The sequence below is a fragment of the Mauremys mutica genome, chromosome 11, assembly GCF_020497125.1.
Source record: "Mauremys mutica isolate MM-2020 ecotype Southern chromosome 11, ASM2049712v1, whole genome shotgun sequence".
In the NCBI taxonomy this organism is placed as follows: Eukaryota; Metazoa; Chordata; order Testudines; family Geoemydidae; genus Mauremys; species Mauremys mutica.
In genome coordinates this window covers 60,681,281-60,706,297 of record NC_059082.1, presented here as the reverse complement: position 1 = coordinate 60,706,297, position 25,017 = coordinate 60,681,281, and positions in this window count along the sequence as shown.

Sequence of the window (25,017 nt, the reverse complement as noted above, 5' to 3'; positions counted from 1 at the left end):
TCTGGTTTGTCTTGCCTACCCCAAGTTTCACTTCACTTAAAAACTATTTGCTAACAAAATCAAACATAAAAATATAAAAGTGTCAGAGCACCCTATTACTGAAAAATTGCTGACTTTCTCATTTTTACAATATAATTATAAAATAAATCAATTGGAATATAAAGAATGTACTTACATTTCAGGGTATAGTATATAGAGCAGTATAAACAAGTCATTGTCTGTATGAAATCTTAGTTTGTACTGACTTTGCTAGTGCTTTTTATGTAGCCTGTTGTAAAACTAGGCAAATATCTAGATAAGTTGATGTACCCCCTGGAAGACCTCTGCGTACCCCCAGGATACATGTACCCTGGTTGAGAACCACTGCCCTAATGTAAATGTGGAAAAGCTTTTAAAACTCTGTAGAAGCCTTTGGGCCTGGTTTCTTTTGGCTTACATTGTTTTTTTTATCCTAATGTGGCTCTAGTGAAGTTACTCTTTTTTTACACAGATGTTCATAAGAGTCGAATCCGGCCTTATACATTTTACACTCTTTATAATATTGATCTATAATCATGCAATATCCACAGGGAAAACTGAGTTCAGGAGTATACAATCAATATTGTATTCATTTAAAAAAACCCACAGAATTAAAAATACAAACCACCTGATTTTGAAATCAATTACCTTCATGGAATTATATCTTATCTTTAGACTGAAATATTCACAGAAAATTAATGAGATTGTCAAGTGGCCACAATGAAGATTTATGTGCTAATCTGGTGACATTTTAAAACAATATAAAATAATAAAGAAATGCTTCTGTTAAAAAAGAGGCAGAGATACTTAATTTGAATGGAATCTTTTATTGGATTCTTCCTGTTTAGAAGCAAATAGCTCTTTTGTTTAAATACCCTTCACAAAGGCAAAGCCTCAGGAAACATTTTGTAAAAGAATTCTGAAAGTCAAAGTCATTTTGACAGAAATCAAACCAGAAATAATTTCTCCCTGAAGGAATTCTGCTTTATTTTAATGATGTCTGGACTGCTTCCATTTAAATAGCATTTTTTGTTAATTACGATTTACACTGTCCACTTAAACAGTGATCTTTTTACATAAGTTTAGGAATTATTTGTCATATCCATTTTGTTCAAGTGGAGGAAACAAATATGAAAGGAAAACAATTTGACTAAAAACATCTTCCGTTCATTAAAAAGCTTCATGTTCTAATGGCTGAATGTGAAATTCTGCTCTTAACGGCGACTGGGAGCTGGGGAGCTCTCTGTTAGACACTTACTGAGGCATTCTTTCCTGGTAATACAGGCTGTTTATGGGGCTTTTCATGACCTTTCTTTTTGGTACTGCCAACAGAGGAATACTGTGTGCATCTCTTTTACATCCACATATCTGCTTGCTCATGGATATATATCTGTTTTGTTGTCTTCATTTTGAAGAAAAAAGCCAGGGATAATTAAAAGAGAATCAAAATAAGGTACGTGTGTTGTGTCACAAAACTAACACACACACACACACACACAGTATGGGAATGTTAATGCTACAAACACAAAGGTACCAAGATAAAATGCCCAGTCGCCTCCTCCAGTGCTTGGGTGCATTACAAGGTGTTACTGTTCTTTGCTGTAGACATGAAGATGCTGGTGAGTTTCATCCTCAGGAGCTGGGCATTCTTCGGCTTCTAGTGTTACAGGGTGGCTATGTTTTTAATTAGAAATTAGCTAGAACCAGTAATCTAAATCCCACAAAATGTGGAAGTTAGGATAAAATAGATTGTACATCTAAACCCTCCAGGATTTTGTTTTTGCAATATAAGACTTGTATGTACTAGCTTGGATGCAGGGAAGCATCCTTATTCCCACAAGCACTCAAGCACATGCTTAAGTCCCTTTGAAGTCAATGAGGCTTAAGCACTTCCCTGAATAAGGATGGATTTAAGAACATGCATAAGTGCTTTCCTGGATCAAGACCATTCTGATTAAGTCAGAGCAACAGCTAACATCTTGTTTATTTCTGGAATTTCTAACTAACCAATGACTGCATTTCAAAGAGCCGCTTAACTACATACCAATAGTCTCCAGTGCCATCCAGCAAACTCCCAAGGTATCTCATGCAACAGTACAAACCCCCTGACCAACAAGGATACCGCAAAGACAAGCCATCACCATTTGGCCTATATAAAACACATTCGTCTGCATTTCCTTAAAAAACCACAAATATTTGTACTGTAGTTAGTTGACCTTTTTCAAAATGAATTCCATTCTTTTCCAAGTCTGAGTAAAGCTGAATGTACAGTGCTAGCAGATCAATAATTAAATGTTTTCTTCTTTAGAGTTATACTAGGATTAGACCCAGTCACTGTATTTACTATTTCCACATACACTAATGGTGACTATATTGGAGCCTCTTTTAAGTAATAGAAAATCATATGCATTAACTTTCCCTCAGAGTCACTGCATAGTGATATCCCCTCTAGTAACAGCTAATGCATCTGGATGCAAGCAATGACTGACAAGATTAGACTCTAATACTATAGACATGTCATGAAAATAGAACTAAAATCTTGTTGGGATCTGACTGGTATCTGCATTCCCCATAAATCCACATGGAACCATCTGATTTAGAGGAGATGTCTTTGGGATGAAGCTCAATTAAAACCAACTGTGGTCATTAAAGACTCCTTTAAACAACCAGGGGAGGGGGATTGTTAATCCATCTAATAGTCAACTGCAAATGTGGATAATTACCAGTACATCCTCCATCCCTGACCCCTGCTCTTGCCCCCTGACCTTTCCTCCTCCCTCTGCATTCAAAGCAGCCTGTTTCCACCTCCCGCTGGGCTCCAGTGGGGAAGAAGGGGCATTGTGAGCACAGGAGAGACAGCATGCCTGTTCTCCATACCGGTGTCTGGAGCTGCTGTTGCTGGGAGAAGCAGCTGCAGGGAAAGCACTACTTAAGTCCTGCAGTCTTGGGCTCAATCACACCCCATGCAGATAGAATCTCTGGAAAATTTAGCAGCCCAGCCCTAGCTTTCTACTGAGCACGTGCAAACTGAATTTTTTCTGATGCTCATAACTCATACAGCTTCTCACAGGGACAGCAAAAGGCATATCCCTGGCACTAGTGCAGCCTCCCTGCCCCATTTCAAGTCCAAAAGCATGAAGGCAAGGAGGCTGCACTAGTGCCAGGGATATGACTTTTGCTGTCCCAATTAAATGGTTTAAGAATTTGTTTAACATGGGGAAAACAGTTCTTTCCCCAGTTCCAGTTTTGGAAATGGCTGAACCACTTTTGCTGAAACTTACCAGAACAATTCAGCTTGAGGCAGACACACAGCCTGACAATATTCAGCTTGAAGGGGTAAAACCTGGCAAAGTTATAAACTACTGAAAACAGGGTCCTATAATGGAAAGCGTTGAGCACCCTTAACTATAAGCAATATTACCAGCTCCACTCACAACATTTTATGAAACCCTTTAGGACGGAGTGTTACAAAGCTTTCATTTTCTATGCAGATACTGATTTTTGCGCATGTGGGATAACTCCAAATTTCACAGCTATAGGAGATATTTTATCATGGGTTGTGTCTCCATTTACAGCAGCATGCAGACTATATATACTACATGCCCAGATAGCATGGGTGTTAATAGCAGTATAGATGGTGAAGCGCTGCTTAGGTGAGTAAAGACACACCACAACCTTAGGGTATATAACTTACACAGCTCTCTAGTCACCGATGCAGTGCCTCCCATGTCTACACTGCTATTTTTAGCAGTATAGTGTCCTGCTGCCTCCTACTGACAGAGCCTTTCTCCACCACAGGAGCTGCTGGAGCCTTTCCCCACTGCAGTGAAAGACTCCAGAGCAGCAGGGAAAAGCTCTGGCATAGGGAAGGCAGTGGAGAAAGGCTTCGGCAGTTAGTTTTCTTTTTAAAAAAATTGGTCACCATTTATATTAAGCATGCATTTATACATAGTTTAAAAAGGGGTAATAAGTGATTCATGTGATAAGTTTGTTACACTTAATGAGTAATGTATCCTAGATGGCTGTATACACATCAGTACAAGGTACTCCAGATAGTTGCAACCTATTGACCTGTTGTGCTTTCTAACAATCTATAACAATTGATTAACTGTTTCATTTTCCATAATAATTTTATTAACACTTTATAAACTGCATATGAATGTACCTTTAATATAAAGTGTGACCAAAATTAATGTGGATTACCACATTTTGAGGAGGAAACAAATCAAGAAAGAAACTGTATTGCAAGTAATAGTCCTGTATGGATGTGTTTTGCAACCTAAACACTAAACATGGAGGTTTGTCATGAAAATACATTTCTACCTTAGGGTTTGTCTTTGCTACAGAATCGTATCATGTTGGAACAGGACCTTGAAGAAATGAGATAACGAACACGATTATCACTCACAAGGCAGGATAATTAGGATGGGTCTTATTCAGCACTGACTTGGCTACTCATGGTCAAACCTTGCTCCCACTCAGGTTCAAGCATAGCTAGCTGATGGAATACTTCATACAACTAGCCCTCTGCACTTATTGAAGAGTCATGGTCAGCATTATGTCAGTTAATTGGACTCTTCAAGGTCATCTGACACTATTACATTCTGTAGTGAAGACAAGCCTTAAGCTTCTGTGCTGTGTTCTGAACACAGCACTGAGAGAGCACCTGCAATGTGGCGTGAGGATAATGCATTCCTGAAGCTAGGGGTTTGAAATATCAGCAAGCCATTTGATACGCAGTGATAGCCTGGGAGGTGACCTTGCCCTTGTAATTGCTCCCTTCCTCATTTACAGGGTAATACAGCAAAATCTAACTGCAGACTGTAAAGAGAACAAGTGTACAACATTCACTGTCAGCGACTGCTCTGAACAAACCTTTCAGGGACTATCCACTTTATTGTTGAGTTACTCGGGGGGGGGAGGGGGGTGTAGAATTTATACCGTCCACAGATTTCTTTGCTCCCCACAGAAAAATGGTGGAGCAAATAAATCTGTGGGAAACACATGCCCCTTCCTTGGCAACCCGGGCGCATCTGCCCAGAGCAGCCAGAGATGTAGATCAGTGCGTGGAGGGGAGGGGGGCTGGGTGTGCATGGAGAGACATCAAGGAGGAAGGGCTGGGCACGTGTGTGGGACACTCTGTCCCTTTCACTCGCTCTTGCGATGTCCCCGGCTTGGAGGGGAAGGGCTTTGTGAGGCAGGCCCGGTCCCCTGAGCCAGAGCAGAAATGTAACAACTAAGTATGCAGGCTGCTAATGTTCCCATTGTCAGTTAATTGTTCCCGTTCTTAGTCAAGTCCCCCAGGAGCCTAAAACACCAGTGGAACTCTTATCTGCTAGGGCAGGGATCGGCAACCTTTGGCACACGGCTCACCAGGGTAAGCACCCTAGAGGGCCAGGCTGGTTTGTTTATCTGCCACATCTGCAGGTTTAGATGATCGCGGCTCCCACTGGCTGCGGTTCGCTGCTCCAGGCCAATGAGGGCAGCGGGAAGTGGCGGCCAGCACATCCCTTGGCTCGTGCCGCTTCCTGCAGCCCCCATTGGCCTGGGATGGTGAACTACAGCCAGTGGGAGCTGCGACCGGCCAAGTCTGCAGATGCAACAGGTAAACAAACCGGCCCGGCCTGCCAGGGGGCTTACCCTGGAGAGCCGCGTGCCAAAGGTTGTCGATCCCTGTGCTAGGGCAATGACCTCTCCTTTATTATATCCCTAATAAAACATTCCATGTCTGACCCAGCTGTCAGTCAAGTCAATGGCAAAACTCTCTGCAGGATCTCATCATTAGGGTCTGATTTCCAGAAGTGCTAAACACGAATAGCTCCCATTAAGTTCTATTTGAGTTGTGGGTGCTCCGCACTTCTCGAACAAAAGCATGCCCTTAGTCTTCCCTGCTCCAAGGGGGAAAAAAATCAAAATACACAAGACTCTATGGGGTTCCCTCTAAAACAATGCTGTTTTTTTGTCCTTGACAAGAGTTCCCTCCTTATCCCTTACTTCTCTCTTTCCTTTGCAACAATTTATGCAGCTTTCAAAACAATGTCTCTGGGCTTTACGATCGGATGGAGCTTTTTTCCTTCCTCTCTTCACCTGACTGCAATTACTCTTTTACAGCTTTACTGAACTAATTTTCAATCGCCTTGCTTAAAATTAATTCCAAAACACAGAGTCCACAATTAAAAAAACCCATTAATTCTTTGTGACATTCTATTTCCAAAATTATTCTTGTAAATTATTTGGACAACTGTTGAAAAATTAGGTTTTTGCTCCCCAAACTCTATTACATCGATATTTTAAAGAAACTATTTTTTTTCCTTTGGGTCTCTGATTTCCCTGGTGGCAGCAATATAAACCTTGAACTTCTTAAATGTCACTTAATTTATTTGATTTTTCTGTTTACCCTTTTAAAGTGACAAGTTGTTCTGTAGTATTTATGTCTGTTTGAAAATTAGATATCATAGACAAGCCAGTGCTGCAGTTGCATTTTTGTTATCTTAAGCTTACTAAGCACTTGCCATAAAAACCGAGGATAAAAACAAGCCCAGTCTCATTTTTTTCCAGCCTTCACTTTTCCTCTAATGTCCAACAATTTTTTTAATCTACTTATTTAACCATTTATTTGCTCCTTTAAACTTCAGCAGTAATAGTGATTTCAAATGATCGTGACCCTGCATTTGGTGAACAAAATAAGAGATTACTGACCTGCTCTTAACTATCCATTCTTGACATGGGTTAATTAGTTTCACACCAAACATGTCAGATCTTGTCACAGGCCTGTGAGCCATCAGCTTGGGGCTGCAGTGAGTTGCACACATTATGTTCCCTTCAGAGAACCTTGTGACAGAAATGAAATTAAATTGACCTGTGCTGCTGGTTTTACATTAGTATTGCATCTGGTCTCTAAATTAGGATGACAAGATTCGTGCTCTTCCAGTTCTGGTTGGGTTAGCACATCCCACCTCCCATGATCATAGTGGTTCTATCTTTGAATAAGTCCTTCTCTAAGCACCAGTATCACAGCTTTCTCCAAAGTCCACCATGACTACCATGGAAAAGGCTTGATGGCAAGTACTTTTCCTAAGCAAATACATTTTATACAGCTATATTAACACAGGTGGAGTCATTGGAGCTACTTCATAGCAGCAGAGGATATGGGCTATAAACTGAAAATTATTTATCCAAACCATTTGGTGAATAAACGTACCTAATACATTTGAAGGAAATCAGGGACAACACGTTCAAAAATGGGTGTCTAAAGTTAGGTTTCCAACTCCATATTTAGGCATCTAAAAATTGGTCAGATTTTCAACAGTAATGGGAGCTACTGGGTGCTCAGCACATTTGCAAATCAAGTCTTATTTAGGATATGGATTTAGAATCTTAATTTTAGGCACCCATTTCTGAAAACTTGCCACAATCAATCCACAGATGGTTCTCTAACCAAAAAGTGGGGCTAAATTTGTAACCAATATTACTCATAATGAACAGGTACATCATCTCTACTTAAAGGTTAAAAGTTCCACTAGAAGTAAAGGAGAGGAAAGTAATGGAGAGCAAGTACAAGATAGTCAAGATCTGTAGCTCTCTTATGAAAGGAATCTTCAAGGTATATGTTTTTGTAGGTATGTATGAGGAGCCCAGGAAACTCTCAAGACTAGCAGGAGTCCTAATTAACTTTTCATTGTATCAAACCCCAGGGCAAAAAGAAATGGAACTAAGGGTAAGAAAAGAAAGGCCAGAGATAAAGCTTTGCATAAAATGTCACACACAAAGCAGAAATGACATATCCCACCTATTCACCAATTTTGTGAACAAGCTCAAAAGTTTGTGTCTCTTACCAACAGACATTGGTCAAATAAAATATACTACCTTGCCAGCCTTGTCTCTCTAATATCCTGGGGCTAACACAGTTACACCAACACTGCATACAATGTTGTGAACAGGCATAAATGTTCATTTTTCACCTGTTGAACTTGTGTCTATTTCCAAAGAGGGAAGGATGGGGAGGAATAAGGAAAGGGGCTGAAAGAAACAGAGTGAGATGATAAAACCCTGCTGCTTATCTAAGACAGCTGAGAAATTGGAAGCAGTACCAAGAAGGAATCTTCTATGAGAAGTTTATCGCCAAATATGCAACCCCTAGTGACTTTGGTGAGAGCTACACATGTTCATCTCAGGTGGAAACAGGCTTTTATCTTATTTTTATGGCAACAGCAACAGTACTATCCACTGTATGTAAATTCAACCCAGAGAAAAAAATCAAGAATTTGTTGTAGATGATGTAACAATTATGTACAGAATAACTAAGTGTTATTCACTAGCCCTGATCCTTGCATTGAATCTTTAATACAGAATTCTTGCATCATCCATGTGTGATTCCTGCACTGTTGTCTGTATGCAGAGCTACAAAATAGGGCATCCCTCTCCTAGCTGACTCTATGATCAGTGATCATAAAAGCATCCAGGTCTCCATACCTGAGAACTGCTGGAATGAGTTCAAGTCCTAAATCAGTACACATGTATTACTAAAGAGAAGAAAAAAAGTAGTCATCACTTTTCTTTCAGAGGTTAAACAGTAGAGTATTACACAAGATGGCAGCTACTTTAGAAACTACTGTGTCTTTTGTTAAACACTACTCTCATTAGGACACTGTAGGAAAATCAGAGTGACAGCTATATAGCTAAAAACTCTTTCTCACCCATTTCTAACAGAACTTGTAAAGTAAGTTCACATAAAACAAGAACTAGAACTAGACAAATCCCCCACGAGTCTCCGCAAATATTTGCTCAACTAAAAAAATTAATTCGCATCAGCTGTGTTCACCCCACCCCTTTTTGTGTTCACTCTCTGTTGATGTTCTAGTGCCCACGTTTACTGCGAAGGGTGCTCCCAGATACAGCAATCAAAGTGATTATTAGAGAATTTGTCATAGAAAATGAATGTGGTTAGTTTGTCACATCAATATTAAACCTTGTGCTTCAGGGTTTAAGATGATCTCTAACTATTAGAGACCTGGGTGAGATGTACATGGGGGGCATATTACCCCACAATTGCCTACTGTAGTAGTAGTAGTAGTACACCCTACTCTGAAGCATCTGGTATTGGCTGATATCAGAGGCAGGAAACTGGGCTAGATGGACCATGGATCTGATCCAGTCTGACCATTCATAGTTCCTAATACCTCTGAGGCCTGGTCTACACTGAAGTTGTAGTACCTTAGTTCGAATTACTTACCCGTCCTCACGGCGCAGGATCGACGTCCGCGGCTCCCCCGTCGACTCCGCCACTGCCGTTCACAGTGGTGGAGTTCCAGAGTCGACTGGAGCGCATTCGGAGTTCGATATATCACGTCTAGATGAGACGCGATATATCGAACTCCGAGAAATCGATTGCTACCTGCCGATATGGCGGGTAGTGAAGACGTACCCTGAGATATATATTTCCTGGAAGAAAATAATAATACCTAGCTCTTATATAGCACTTTTCATCAAGAGATCTCAGAGTGATTTACAAAAGCTCAGTATCTATTTTACAGCTAGGAGAACTGAGGCACTGAAAGGGGAAGTGACTTGCCCAAGGTCACCCCAAAGGGCTGGAATAGAACCCCGGTTTCCTGAGTGCCAGTCCAGTGCTTTATCCACTAGATCACACACTGCCTAAAATGCTTCTAATCCTTTACTAGCAAAGTCTGCCTTGTTAAGGGGGCTTAAGCCCCACTGACTTGTATGGAGAAGCACCCACGTACGTCAGGGCTGAGTCTGACCCTGTCTGTCTTCTGGTTGGAATTTACAAAAGGTCATTTGCAAGCTCTTTGGGGCATGGACTGTTTCTTGCTGCATATTTGTACAATGGAGCTTTCAGGAATTACAGTACTGTAATACCTACTGACAACTTCAAAAGAATTGCTGACATTTTAGGAGTTGAACTTAAACAACTCCTAAGCTACATTTCAATGAGAACAGTCAATGGACTACAGTATATTGGTAATTACAGTAGTCAAGTAAACAAAACTGAGTGGGTTTGAGAGCCCAGTACATATCCATTATAGTCTGTTGCCAGTTTGTGTGCCTGAAAATGAAAACACGCCATGTACCATTCTGAATGGCTGACATCAAAAATAATTGAGGCTTATCTGAATCACACTTTATAGGCCTGTATGAATTATTTTTGGTCTCCTGTAATCAAAGCTGAAGATTCACCTGTCAGGCACAGTATGATAAGACTCATTAGAATCTCACCATGTGCTGTTATGAAATTGCTCCATATGGCTGTGCATGATTGTTTACTCGCTAGGTTAGGATATAGACAGCTCTGAAAAAAATAAAAAGTAATAATTATTTTCAAATTCCTTAAGGCAAAAAGTGTATATGTGCAAATTACAGACTTCGGCAATAGTAAATATTTTCCTCCTACAAAAGTATTTTGTTCTGGACAGCATTGACAATATCGATCATGCAACTGGAAATCCTCCAATGTGAGCACTCATTATGGTAAAGGTACATGAATCATTTTTTAATGACACCTTTTTGCTTTCAGCAGCTTAGCATGTGTCCTGGTTTCAATGGATGCACTGTAATTTAGGCAAGCTGTCTACAGATTTCAGCCATTTCTTTTACCATATGTTTTCTTTAAAAATTACCATGCGCTGGGGCCCGCTCACTGGATTCATGTAGCGAGGTGCACCCTCTGCTGTATTAGCACTTCAGCATCAGTTGAGAAAGCAAGAGTAATCTGTTTATTATAAAGAGAAATTCCCAATTAGGAAGTTTAGTGCATGTGTATTAATGTGGATTAAATACTTGCCAATTATGGACAGCCCATTATTAAAGCTACAGCCAACTGTTTGCCAGAAATGTGAGATCTGGTAAACAAGTCTGTCTCTCTTCACTTGCAAAGGCACCCAGATTATTTGTTCTTCCCATTGGCTTACAAAAATAAGGATGAATATTTACACTGCCATGGCACCCAGCTGGTTCAAAGCAGAGCAAGTGTAGGAGGCAGAAAGATCAGTTCCTGATCACAGCAGAATTAGAATGTAACAGCACTGATAGCACTTTGAAGGACCATACATGCATAGGCCACTAGAGCCAGAACTGACTTTCCTGTGTAGGACAACTGGATGAGAAGACAGCTTCACTACAAACAGGGAAGATCCTAATCTATAATTTCCTTCTATTTTGCTAGTCTTTACTTAATGTCTCTATCAAAAAGCTACAAAGAGTCCTGTGACACCTTATAGACTAACAGATGTACTGGAGCATAAGCTTTTGTGGGTGAATACCCACTTCATCAGACGCATCCAAACTCTACTAAGTTTGTTCATTAATGCAGCAGACAGGTTGTTCTCCTACCAGATTGTTCTTGTTATCAATTTTTTTTTCTAATACTCTAGGTTAAAATGGAAGAGAGATGTACTTTCCTGTTAGCCTTTAACTGACTGTACAGAGCTGGAAGATCAGAGAGAAGATACTGAAAGATACATACTTGTTTTCCTTTTTAAAAAACTTTTAACTTGATTTGCTACATGATAAATTTAAGGGTTGCTTAAAATATAAGTTCCCAAAATATAAGAGAGACACAAGGTGGATGAGGTAATATCTTTTATTGGACTGGTGGTGGAGAGGACAAGCTTTTGAGCTTCACAGAGCTCGTCCTGCACAGAGGTTGGGAAAAGGTAACCAGAGTGTCACAGCTAAATACAAGGTGGGACGGATTGTTAAGCCTAAGAGAGTCACAAAAGTGGGTTCTAGCCAATGAAAGCTTATGCCCAAATAAATGTGTTAGTCTCTAAGGTGCCACCAGGACTCCTCATTGTTTTTGCTGATTCAGACTAGCACACTACCACTCTGAAACCTGTCACACATGGTGTAGGAGACCACTTAAAATGAAATAGCCACTTAACACCTCTGTAGTTGTATAACAAAGTAGGGTTAGCAGGCAGCAGTGTGTTACAGATTGTTATAATGAGCCATAAAATCAGTGTCCCCAATAAGGCCATGATTTTAATGTCCAGTAGAGTTATGAATTTAAGTTTCCATGCTCATCTTTTGTGCAGGTTTCCTTTGAGGATGAGGACTGAAAGGTCAGATATGGAGTGATCGCTTTGTGAAAAGTATTTTCCCACAGGTTCCCAAGATATGTCAGTGTAGATAGGTGGGTGGTGTGTTTCTCTCTCTCTCTCTCTCTTTTGTAAGAATTAGGGAAAATCAGGAACTTTTCTGAAGCTCCAGGTTTAAGAATATTTTTCATGTATGTTTGGTGTCTTTGGCAGGGAGATGAGGGGCCTGATTCTCCATTACCCTGTCCCTGGTGCGAAGTTTTGACAATAAAGCTTATTTCAGGGAATTGGTATAAACCAGACTGGCAAAAATACTCTTTTGCAGATGTAAACTGTGCTTTTATCAGGATAGTTTGTATCCTGTATTGGCTATATTTCTACTACATAGGTATCTTGGCAACCCCTTTCTAGTGCATGCAAGGCCTGGGAGTCCGTGTAACTCTCTACTTTCTCCTGAGTGACAGTAAGTTACTGCTGGCCTATAAAACCTTTGCTGACTCAGATGTTCTGGCCAGTGAGTAGGGAGGTATAACCAAGGCTCTGCCCATTCTTCACCCACCACCTCTAAGGGATGAGAGAGTGGGCGCTTAGCCCTGCTTACTCCTTACACATCTGCATGCAAGGTAGCCCATATAAGGGGTCCTTATTCCCTTTTGTTCTCTTGCATTCACACAGAGTCCAAGTCCGAATCTAGCCCTTACTGAATAAAGAAGATGGGGCACAGGGTGGTGGTGGTGGAACAGGGCAGTAAGATCTTTGGACCTTAGTAACTGAGTCACCTTGTAAGACATGAAATGACACTTACTCACTGCTGGGAGAAGAGCTTACTACCCAACATGAGCAGCCCCACTGAACTCAATGCAACTATTTGCAGTAATAAACAGTGTATAATTTGTGCCAGGGAATGCTAGGACTGAGTCTCGCACCTCTAGGCGTGGCAGTTCATAGCCCCGGCACCTCTAGGTTTGGCAGTTCACAGCCTTGGCACCTCTGGGCTTGCTGCATCAGTTATGAATGTAAAAAAAATTGCTTGAGCCCCGGCACCTAATTGCTTGTACCACTTTCATTACAAATTAAGCACCGGCAGTAAGCACTACTCCTGATAGTAAGTGTCTATAGGATCAAGTGTCTAAACCCAACTGCAGAGAAAAGCAAGACGTTTGTCTGATATTGAGACCAAATCTAGCTTCAGTTGTATGATGATCTACGTGCTGTTTATTGGAAATGGATCAAATCCAAAGCTAATTAACATGTCCACTCTCCCTCCCCCCCCCCAAAAAAAGTCCATGCTAGTGATGCCTGGGATACACTAGGCCATGTAGTGCAAGTATTCATGAAATATATAGGCCCTCTATGTACAACTTCATCTACTTATAGCAACGACATTTAGCAGAACCAAGAAATAGGCAGAGAGGGAATCTTTGCCTCATATCTCCCTATTATAAGCAATGGGAAAAATACCATTCACAAAATCATAACACATGGGGTGCTTTTTTTTTATAAAGGAGAAAAATTAGATTTATTAAGTGTGGGCCAAAGCCAAAACACTGGAGGATTATGGAAAAAGTAATCCCATTCTAGGCAGTCTGACACTTTCACAGCGTCATTAGAAAGTGCTATTTGGTAGGAGAGAAGCGCTTATTGGCTCAAGAGATAATGCTATAGAGGTTTCTAGCACTGTTTGTGCATAATCCACATATAACAAATCCAACCTGGGACTGAGTTATGGTGTGGGAAATTACTTTTTCAGTCCTAGAAGCCAATAACTTAGCTCTGCAATCTTAATTTATAAGGGAAAAGGGATGGCAGTTGGAATGAAAATTTGGATCAGAGTCAGGTTTAGGAATGAAAATAAATAATGCTTCTGTGAAGCTCCCTTGACAGTTATTTTTTGATTCAAGCTCTTTAAAGAAAACCTTTAAGTTAGGGGCAGAAACTCATTATATTGTTGAAAGACCCCAGCAGTACTAGTCATATTGCCTTCAGTCCATGTTCAAACATTTGTAAGGTCCAACCTTCCCTTTCTGTCTACACAGCTAACACACTCATACAGACCCTGATTATTTACTGCCTCAGCATCGAAAGCTCCAAGTCAAATGCTCTTTGAATCCCATCATAGTCAAGTTTCTTGTCCTCGCCTTCCAGGCCCAAAATATTCTGCTCCCTTTACATGACTATCAGAGGCTCTTTTCACATTGCCCCTGTCTCCTTCAGTCTACCAATGACACCAGGTCCATTTTTAAAAACATGCCCACAATTCCTTCCAAGCTTCCTACACATGGAACACTCTGGCTGAACACTCTAGCCTCCCAGGCCACTACATTTTCCATTTTTCAACCCCCACCTAAGCATCCACTTCTACCATGGCACCTACAAATTACTCAGCTGATAATGGCCAGGAAGGTGGACCTTTGGGAATAATTGAGATATAATGATTTGGAAAAAATGACAGGAGTTGGCTGCTTCTCACCTTGGCCACTCAATGTTTTGAACGTTTCTCCCCTGGTACCTTCATCTGTCTGTTTAGAATGCAAGATCTTTGGAGCATGGACTTGCACTAACTTGCTCATTCCTTAGCATATTTTGGGTGCTGTTGGGATGTAAATAATAATTGACAATGGAAACTCTGAACATGGGTCAAATGTACAATCTGGGCCAATAGCTCTTTGGTCAGATGTTTTAATGAGTTTCACATTTTTTAATTGTTCTTTCTATTTCAGCTTCTTCCATGGTACCCAGATGGTATCTCCTCAGCATAAGCTGGACCTAAATCCTACACCAACATTCTGGATTCTTCAGCACTATGGCTGAAAATTCACTGAAAATTCTGAGCAACTTCATTTAATTATTAAAGGTAGAGTTTTAGGAACCATCCTAATACTTCCTAATGCCAGTAGAAAGATTCCTGTTTTCAAATGGCATTGAAACAGGCACTCAGGGAATTCAATGATACCATCAATATAGCCTGGGAGTTATTTCTATTGCATCACCTCTTATTTTCAGTGTTGGCTATCCCATAGATTTTTTGTACCGATGACCTAGGCACTGAAAGTTTTGGTAGTTGAGTGTTGGTGTTTTGGCACCTATGGAAGTATAGGGAGACAATTTGGGATGGTGGGTTAAATTCATTAGTTCTGATCAAGTTCCACCGAAAGATCTAAGCCTGGTAATGACAATTCTTTGAGAGTTGATATGAGGTGTACACAGTTTTCTCTTTGTTTACTTAGTATAGTGTCTAAGGATCCACTGCTGCCAATCATATGCTTCCCTCTAATGAGACTATTCATGTGCATAAAGTCAAAGGGACTATTCACAGTTCCAAAGTAAAGCAAACCTTTGCAGGATTGGGCACTAGTACAGTATCAAAGACTTCTCCAATCACATTATATTAGGAAAATCACTAACGGTTATAGCTTTTTCAGCTCTTTTAGTAAAAATATAAGGAGAAAGCTGATCTTTGGTGGAGTCATATACATTATTAGTTGGTGTAATTCTGCATAATTGAGTTTCAGAATAGCCTCTCAATCTCCCATCTCTATGTCTTCCTGAGATTGCAGTGAACATTCGCTAAAAAGTATGTCCACATCATGCTTTTCATTAGCCAGTGGGGAATATAGAATTTCAAATAACTTATCTGTTTAGATTTGGATTTTGATAAATGGCTCTCTTGGAGAAATACTACTGAACATTTTTTTTTGAAGCATACAGATTTTTGCCCTGTTTTAATAAGGCTGTTATGACTTTTAACATACCATGAAATTAAATGTCTACATTGGGGATCCATAATTTAGCATAACAATAGTATTTATAGCACTTGTTGGAACTATGAAGAATCAGAGGATGGTATAATAGTGATTGTAACATTTTAATTCTGGCCATACATTCTAGAGCCCCCAAAGTTGACCTCTGAATTAAAAACATACTAAAGTGATAATCATGTTTCTCAGGAGTGGTTTGTACAAGGTGAATGATCATCTGCATGACAGTATTAACCTGGAATCTGCTGGCAAATATATATATATATATATATATATATATATATATATATATATATATATATATTTTGCAGAATAGCTGAAGTTCTAAAGATGGTTTTATGTACTTACCATACTTTGGAAGCTACAGTATCTGTTTACTTCAAACACATGTATCTTTCCTTCATGTCTGCATAACAAAAGTTACAAACAAGCCAAGGATATATTTGTATATTCTATGTAAAGATAGTTAGGGCCAGATCCTGCAAGGTCACAAGGGCCCCCCAACTCCCATTGTACTTGGGGCATTCAGAGCACTCAGCAGCTCACAGGAGACACTCATGGCCTGATCTGCAGAGGTGCTGGTGCATTATCAACTCCTATGGAAGTCTATAGGAGCTGTGGTCCTCAGCATCTCTGAAAGTCAGGCCAGCAGCATCTTTCAGGACTGAGCCCCTGAATCAGGGAAGCACTTAAACACACACAAACACATGCTTAAGTAATGTCCCGAATAGGGCCTGGGCACTAAATGCCCGTTTGTTGCCCAATCATGCAAAATCCCAATGTGCAGAACCACAATGGGGCCCAGTCCTTAGTTTTTATCATCTAATATTTGTTACCCTGTCTTCCCTGAGCCCCACCACAGCCCGTTTGGGGCAGGCATTGCTACTTACTATATATTTGCACAGCACCTAGCACAATGGGGGCTTAATCTGGTGGCAGCATTTAAGCACTGTTGCAATATTAAAAAAAAGTGACAACAATATCTGTAACCCTTTTCAGGAAAACAAGTAAGATGTGCCATACTCAGGGAAGCAGCAAAGTCCCCCATCCCGCCCAAAGAGAAATATATAGTGAAGCTACACATATATGTTTTCAGCAATGCTCGTGTAAGACACATCCAAATGACTGAGTAGCACATTTCAGGTAAGGTGCTGGCTGGAGGGAGAATACTTAAAAAAAATAAATCTCAAATTGTGGAATGTGCTAATTTACCCCTCATCACAATTTAATTAAAATAAAGCCACCAGTCTTTCATATTCTGTAAGGAACTGGATTTATTATGACCTGAATCCCAAAAGAAAGAGGACGAGAGCTGCAGCAAGAGTGGCCAACATTTTTCTGAAGTGTGCCAGGGTAAGTTTACTGTTGCTGCTGAGAACATGAAAGGCCACTAGTTAGCTTTATGGACATTTTCTTTAATATGCCACAATGCACTATGTTGTACACCCTGTGAAAAGGCAATTATGGAAATATCCAAATTATTTATGCATCTTTGATATTAGTTGTTTTATTGTTTGTTTGTTTTTGTAGTGCTCATTGCTCTATGTGTGATGTCACAAAATTGCCTGTCTATTGAACCATGACGTTCTTTTTGTTTTGAACTATGTATATACCAATTCCCTACTATTGATCCACCTGACCATTTTTATAGTTATTGAAAAACAGGAGCATCCTTCCATCACAGCTTTTTGCATTTCCTATGTAGAACCACTCACTCAACAACTGAACAAAGTATGAACATAAGAACGGCCATACTGGGCCAGTCCAAAGGTCCATCTAGCCCAATATCCTGTCTTCCAACAGTGGCCAATGCCAGATGGCCCAGAGGGAATGAAGAGAACAGGTAATCAACAAGTAATCCATCCCCTATCGCCCATTCCCTGCTTCTGACAAAAGCTCTTGACAATAAGGCAAACATCTCAAGCCAAGATAGATTTACAAGACAATGACCTGGAAAGGAACCCTGTCTTGTGTCCAAATGACTTTACAAGTGCCTTTCACTAATAAATTAGTATTGTAAAATACATGTAAATCTTTTTGTTAACTCCATGGAAATATAGAATCATCAACCAAAGCCAGGGGAGTTTCATAAAAATAAACAAAACTGTAGTCAGATAATGCTTGGAAACTTTTTGTTTCAAGGAAGCACTCTCATTCCATATATGACCATGTTCATTGAAATATGTTGGACCAAATCAGCTGATGCAAATCAGTACATCTCCATTGACTGTACAAAAAGAGACTGATTTACACCAGCTGAGGATCTTGCCCTTAAGTTTTTGTATAGTGATTTTATTTTAGGCCACTTTTTATCCTGTATTATAAACTAGTCCCTCCGTCACAATAATTATATAAATATCTTCTTCATACAGTGTTGGCAAAGGGACAAGACAAGGTTGCTACTTGTCTCCACTGATATTTATGACCACATTAGAACTGCTCATCACAATTAAAAATAACGACACAATCAGGGGTATTCAAATTAGAGATAACCAATTAAACCACAGTTACATGCAGATGAAGTGACAGAGCTTGACCTCTACTTAACACTTCTAGGACTTAATTTCTGAGTTTCTCATTCTTGGACAATAAAGTGAATTAGCTAAATTAATACTTTTACCTTTAAATGAACTTTTGTAATGGGCTCATTTTATTCTTATGACTGTGACTAGATACATGGGGTATCAAATGACTGTACATGAAGCATTAAAATAGATGGGTTGGAGGCCATCTTCTGCCATCAGTCGTACTCTATACATCTCAGTCTCTCAGGCACTTTGCACTATTGAGGCAAGATGCTTAGGTTTTCAGTGTGATTTACATGGAAATGGCATTCTGTCCCTTCCTCCTGCCCCTCCCCCCCCGAAAAGGTTATTTTTATTCTAAAAGTACAAAAGAAAAAGAAACCTACCCCAAAATGTAGATGTTTGTTTGCAGAGACTATTGGATTAATCTAAATAAAATGTAACAATATATATGCGTGCACACACACACGAGTCTGGCCAAAGTTTGCACTGAAATATTTTTTCAATGATAGATATCTTTTCAAATTTTTCAATGAAAAATGTTCATATTCAAATTTACTATTTTTAACTGATTTGAAACAAATTCCATTTCAAATGGATTCAAAAGGAAAAATGTTAATTTTGATTCTAATCAAATCCTGATTTTTCTTTAAAGATTGTTTTATTGGAAATTTTGGAGATACCATTTTGAACAAAATGAAACATTTTAATTAAAAAAAATGTTTCCATGGAAGACAATTCCCATTTTTCACCTTGTCATCATACGTTCTGTATTTCGCATCTAAAATGGAAAATGTACCAAGACGACACATTTAAATGTGGCTTCACATTTAATTTGAATCAGTTGGTACATAATGGAAATGCTGGCAGACTATTATCCATAGGTGCCGACTCTGTGGGTGCTCCGGGGCTGGAGCACCCATGGTGAAAAAATAGTGGCTGCTGAGCACCCACCAGCAGCCCCTTTAACAGCTCCTCCCCAGCCCCCCAGCACCTCCCCCCAGCCCAGGCCCCATGGATCAGCGCCTCTTCCTCCCTCCCTGCGCCTCCCGCCCACCACAATCATCTGTTTCGTGGTGTGCAGGAGGCTGGGAGAGAGCTGGGAGGAGTGAGGACATAGGCCTGGTCTACACTAGGACTTTAATTCGAATTTAGCAGCGTTAATTCGAACTAACTGCTCAACCGTCCACACCAGGAAGCCATTTAATTCGAACTAGAGGGCTCTTTAGTTCGAATTTGGTACTCCACCCCGACAGGTGGAGTAACGCTAAATTCGACATGGCTAGCTCGAATTAGGCTAGGTGTGGATGCAAATCGAACTTAGTAGCTCCGGGAGCTATCCCACAGTGCACCACTCTGTTGACGCTCTGGACAGCAGTCGGAGCTTGGATTCTCTGACCAGCCACACAGGAAATGACCCGGGAAAATTTGAATTCATTTTCCTGTCTGGGCACTTTGAATCTGACGTCCTGGCTGGACATCGGGGCGAGCTCCGCAGCACCTGCAACGATGCAGAGCTCTCCAGCAGAGGAGTCCGGCCAATCCAAGAATAGAAAGAGGTCCCCAGCATGGACAGACCGGGAAGTCCTGGATCTGATCGGTGTGTGGGGCGAGGAGTCTGTGCTGTCGGAGCTGCGCTCCAGCAAGCGGAATGCAAAGACCTTCAAGAAGGTCTCCAAAGCAATGATAGAGAAAGGATACAGCCGGGATGCAATGCAGTGCCGCGTGAAAATCAAGGACCTGAGACAAGGCTACCAAAAAGTCAGAGCGGCAAACGGACTCTCCGGAGCCCTGCCCCAGACATGCCACTTCTACGAGGCACTGCATGCCATTCTAGGTGGGTCTGCCACCACTGCCCCACCAGTGACCGTGGACTCAGTGGATGGCATAGTGAACCTGACAGTTCCTCCTCGATGTTCGCCGATGTGGAAGATGAGGAAGGGTCTGTGGAGGACGGCGCAGGCGACAGCCAACACAATACCGCTTTCCCTGACAGCCAGGATCTCTTCATCACCCTCACAGAGATCCCCTACCAACCCTCCCCGGCCGTTAACCCGGACTCTGAATCAGGGGAAGGATCAGGCGGTAAGTGCTATAAACATGTAAACATTTATTTTTTATAAAACAGGTATAAAAAAATAGAAATACTATATATAAAATTTTCAATGAAAAACTATATGAAAAGTAGGTCCACACATATAGGGATTGAACAATAATCCTCCAGGGACAATTCAAGAAAGGTCTCATTTAGGTCCTCGAAAAGCCTCCTCAGGAGGTTCCTGGGGAGAGGTGCCTTGTTGGGTGCTCCGTGGAAGCACACTCTTCCGCGCCAGGACATCCTTATGTAGATGGGAATCATCGCCTCCACAAGCATGGCCGCATATGGTCCTGGTCTCTGCAGGGCTTCCCTTAGCATCCGCTCTTTGTGACTCCGAGGGACCCGCATCAGGGTGATCTCGTTCATGAAATGCTGCATCTAATTAGGGCAATTAGTGTATTGTTACTGTTGTGAATGGTTGACTTTTACTTTGCATAACAATGACCCTCGCTTAACAGCCACGTGTTGTAGGCCACATAGGAAAAGCATACATTGATCTTTCCCGTGCACTGGCGGGAGTGGCTGGAAAAGGGTCAGAGTATATGATTTCCAGATTGCCTTTAGCGGGAGGGCACAGCTATCCATTAACTGATAAGCAGAATGTACTGTAAGGCTTACCAGGACTGTCTGCTAGACGGATTCAGCTGTCTCTCCCCACTTGTCCGCTCTCCTGTGCAATGCCGCAGCCAATGAGAGCGTATTCCGAAATCTCGAACTTGTCCTGAGATCTCGTGAGACTTGTTGCCCTGTATGGTCTTGTTCAGAGAAACTGACTAGACTGTGTTCACTGTTCGCAAACATGTATCTGTTCAAGGAAATCAGTTACTTTTCCCATCACACAGCTTCGGCTCTTTCCCGGACTGCCCCGGCATCCCCCTCGCAGAGGCTGGCGCAGATTAGGCGGCGAAAGAAAAAGACTAGGGACGAGATGTTCGCGGAACTGATGGCTTGCTCCAGAGCCGAGGCGGCAGAGCAGAGACAGTGGAGGGAGACCCTATGTCAACAGCATCGCACACACATCGAACGGGAGGACAGGTGGCGGCAGGAAGACCAGCAGGCGACTCAAACGCTGCTTGGGCTAATGAGGGAGCAAACGGACACGCTCCGGCGCCTTGTTGATGTTCTGCAGGACCGCAGGCAGGAGGACAGAGCCCCCCTGCAGTGTATCTGCAACCGCCCTCCCCCGCCAAAAAGTCCTGCCCCCCCCTCACCCAAAAGTACAAGACGGCGGGGCGGTAGGGGCCGTGAGAACTGTCACTGCACCACTGCATAGCGCTAATGTACCACACACCTCTCACGCTATAAATTTGTAGAAGTGCTTCCCTTACAGGCTCACCCAGTCCCAAATCCAAGTTTCATCCCCCCAGTGTGTATTAGATTATTAAAAGCTGTTTGCTGTTATTCACTGTTTCGGTCACGTCTTTCGTGTCAGAGGATTTTTTTGTGTATGGGGGGGGAGGGGATTTATAATTGCACGGTATAGCCTACATTACCAGGGTACAGACTTGGGGCCATGATCAACTGCAGGGCACACACACACTGCAGTCAGTAGGCACCAGGGTCACTCTGTGTGGTGTATGCTGCCCCAGGTCATTCTGTGATGTGTATGCTTGTCCAGGGTCCTAGCGCCTGCCACCCCCTTAATGTTAAGGCACGCTGCCCTTACCATGCACTTCCACCGTAGCAACGAGCCTCTCCGCTGCCCTGAGCCCCAACAAGAGCCCTCATCCACGGACAGATACTCACCCTTCCCCCACACCCCTCACCCCTTCCTACGCCCAAACCCGCAGCCCACTGCCGTCATCCAAACCCCTATCCAAAGAAGGCACCACTCGCCCCTTCCTGCAAACCCACCCCTTCCTGCAAACCCTCCCCTTCATGCACAACCACTTGCAACCGTCCCCCACCCCAGAGACCTATGTAGGAGCAGGAGGATGTCATTCCTCTATGGAACAAGCGGTCTGTACATCAGTGCACACCGTGCCCAGCACAGTATGCGTCCATGTTTCAACACCTGAACAGAAATGCAAAGTAAAACAAAGATTTATTAATAATGAGTGTTACAATTAATTTGCTTTAAAACGTGCTTTGGAAGTGGGGGAAACTTGGAGAACGGGGTATGTAACCGCAGATCGAAATCGACACATACAGACACAGGCCCAGGGTCAGTTTCTCTTGAAAGCAAGTGGAGAGGTTACCCTGCTCTCCGAGGAAACTTGCTTTCAAAGCCTCCCGGATACACAGCGCTTCCCGCTGGGATATTCTCTCGGCACGGGTGTCTGGCTGAGCGTAAACTGCAGCCAGGCGATTTGCCTCAACCTCCCATCCGGACAAAAAGGTCTCGCCCTTGCTCTCACAGAGATTGTGTAGCACACTGCAAGCAGCAATAACTACGGGGATATTCTTTTTGCTGATGTCCGAGCGAGTCAGTAAGCTCCGCCATCTCCCCTTGAGACGTCCGAAAGCACACTCCACCACCATTCTGCACTTGCTCAGCCGGTAGTTGAAGAGTTCCTTCTCTCTGTCCAAGGCGCCTGTATAGGGCTTCATGAGCCAGGGCATTAGCGGGTAGGCTGGGTCCCCGAGGATCACTGTAGGCATCTGCACATCCCCAACCGTTATTTTGTGGTCCGGGAAGAAAGTTCCTGCCTGGAGGCGTCTAAACAGACCAGAGTTCCTGAACACACGCGCGTCATGAACCTTGCCCGCCCACCCAACGAAGATGTTGGTAAAACGTTCCCTATGGTCCACCAGTGCTTGCAGCACCATTGAAAAGTAGCCCTTTCGGTTAATGTACTCGCTGGCCTGGTGGGCTGGTGCCAGGATAGGGATGTGAGTCCAATCTATAGCCCCACCGCAGTTTGGGAATCCCATCGCGGCGAAGCCATCTATGATGTCCTGGACGTTTCCGAGAGTCACTACCTTTGAGAGAAGTTGCTCAACGATTGCGTGGGCTACTTCAATCACAGCAACCCCCACGGTAGATTTGCCCACGCCAAAGTGGTTCGCTACTGACCGGTAGCTGTCTGGCGTTGCAAGTTTCCAGAGGGCTATGGCCACTCGCTTCTGCACACTCAGGGCTGCTCGCATCCGGGTGTCCTGGCGCTTCAGGGCAGGGGCCAGCAAGTCACAGAGTTCAAGGAAAGTGCCCTTATGCATCCTGAAGTTTCGCAGCCACTGTGATTCATCCCAGACCTGCAGCACTATGCGGTCCCACCAGTCCGTGCTTGTTTCCCGGGCCCAGAATCGCTGTTCCACACCATGAACTTGACCCATTGCCACCATGATCTCCACGGCGCGGCGTACCCTGCTTTGTGAGAGGTCTGCGCCACTCTGTGAATTCCTGTCCTCACCGCGCTGCCGGAGCCTCCTCGCACGATTTCTCAGCATCTGACTGTGGAAGAGGTGGACGATAAGGTGCGAGGAGTTGACAACGGCCATAAGTGCAGCGATGATCGCAGCGGGCTCCATGCTCGCAGTGCCGTGGCGTACGCGCTGTAACCGACAAGAGAAGGGCGCGAACAGATTTTCCGCCGGAGCTTTCAGGGAGGGAGGGCGTGATTGACGGTTCAATGACAACAGTTACCCAAAAGCACCCTCGACACATTTTTCCCCCAGGAGGCATTGTGAGCTCTACCCAGCATTCCAATGGGCAGCGGGGACTGCGGGAACTGTGGGATAGCTTCCCACAGTGCACCGCTTCCAAAGTCGACACCAGCCCCGTTACTGTGGACTCAGAAATTCGAATTAGTGTATTTACTGTGGATACACAAATTCGACTTCATAAGGTCGAATCCACAAATTCGACTTAAGTAGATTCGAAATAGTCTTGTAGTATAGACAAGGCCATAGTGTGCTTGGGGAGGGAGCAGGACTGGGCAGGAAGAGGCAGGGTGGGGGTGGAGCAGGAACGGGAAGAGGCGGGGCAAGGGTTGGGCCTTGTGGGAAGTAGTGGAGTGGGGGCAAGGCCTGAGGCGGAGCCAGGGGTCGAGCGCTCCCCAGCACTTTGAAAAGTCAGTGCCTGTGCTATTATCTATTGCACAGTGAACTTTCCTTCAATGTTAAGTGCCTATTCAAATACAACAACAGTTAACCCAAAGTAATGGAGATGTGTGACAAAAAAATTGCAACTATCATTGATAATCATATCACTAGACAAGGATTTCGACCATTGGCAGCTGAGAAATATCCTTCCATTGTTAAAAGGGTGGGATTGTCAAAAGTACCCACAGAAGTATGGCAGCCAACTCCCATTGACCTTGAGGGGGGACAGGGTGCCTAACTCCCTTCCCTGCTTTTTCAAATCTCACCAAAAATGATTATGTACTAAAATCTGGACTCAGGAGCATTCATGGACCAATGACCATAAGAACTCTGGAGCCACATGCCATGGAGTCATGATGGATTTCACACCGAAGGATGTTTGAGCAGATTCTGAATGGACAAGTACCACCACATAAGGTGGGTGGAAAGCACCTCCCTAGATGCACACCTGCAATCCCTACCCAGGGGTGGGTTTCATTACTAGGGCTGGAGCAGCCACATATCAGGGGGACAAAGAA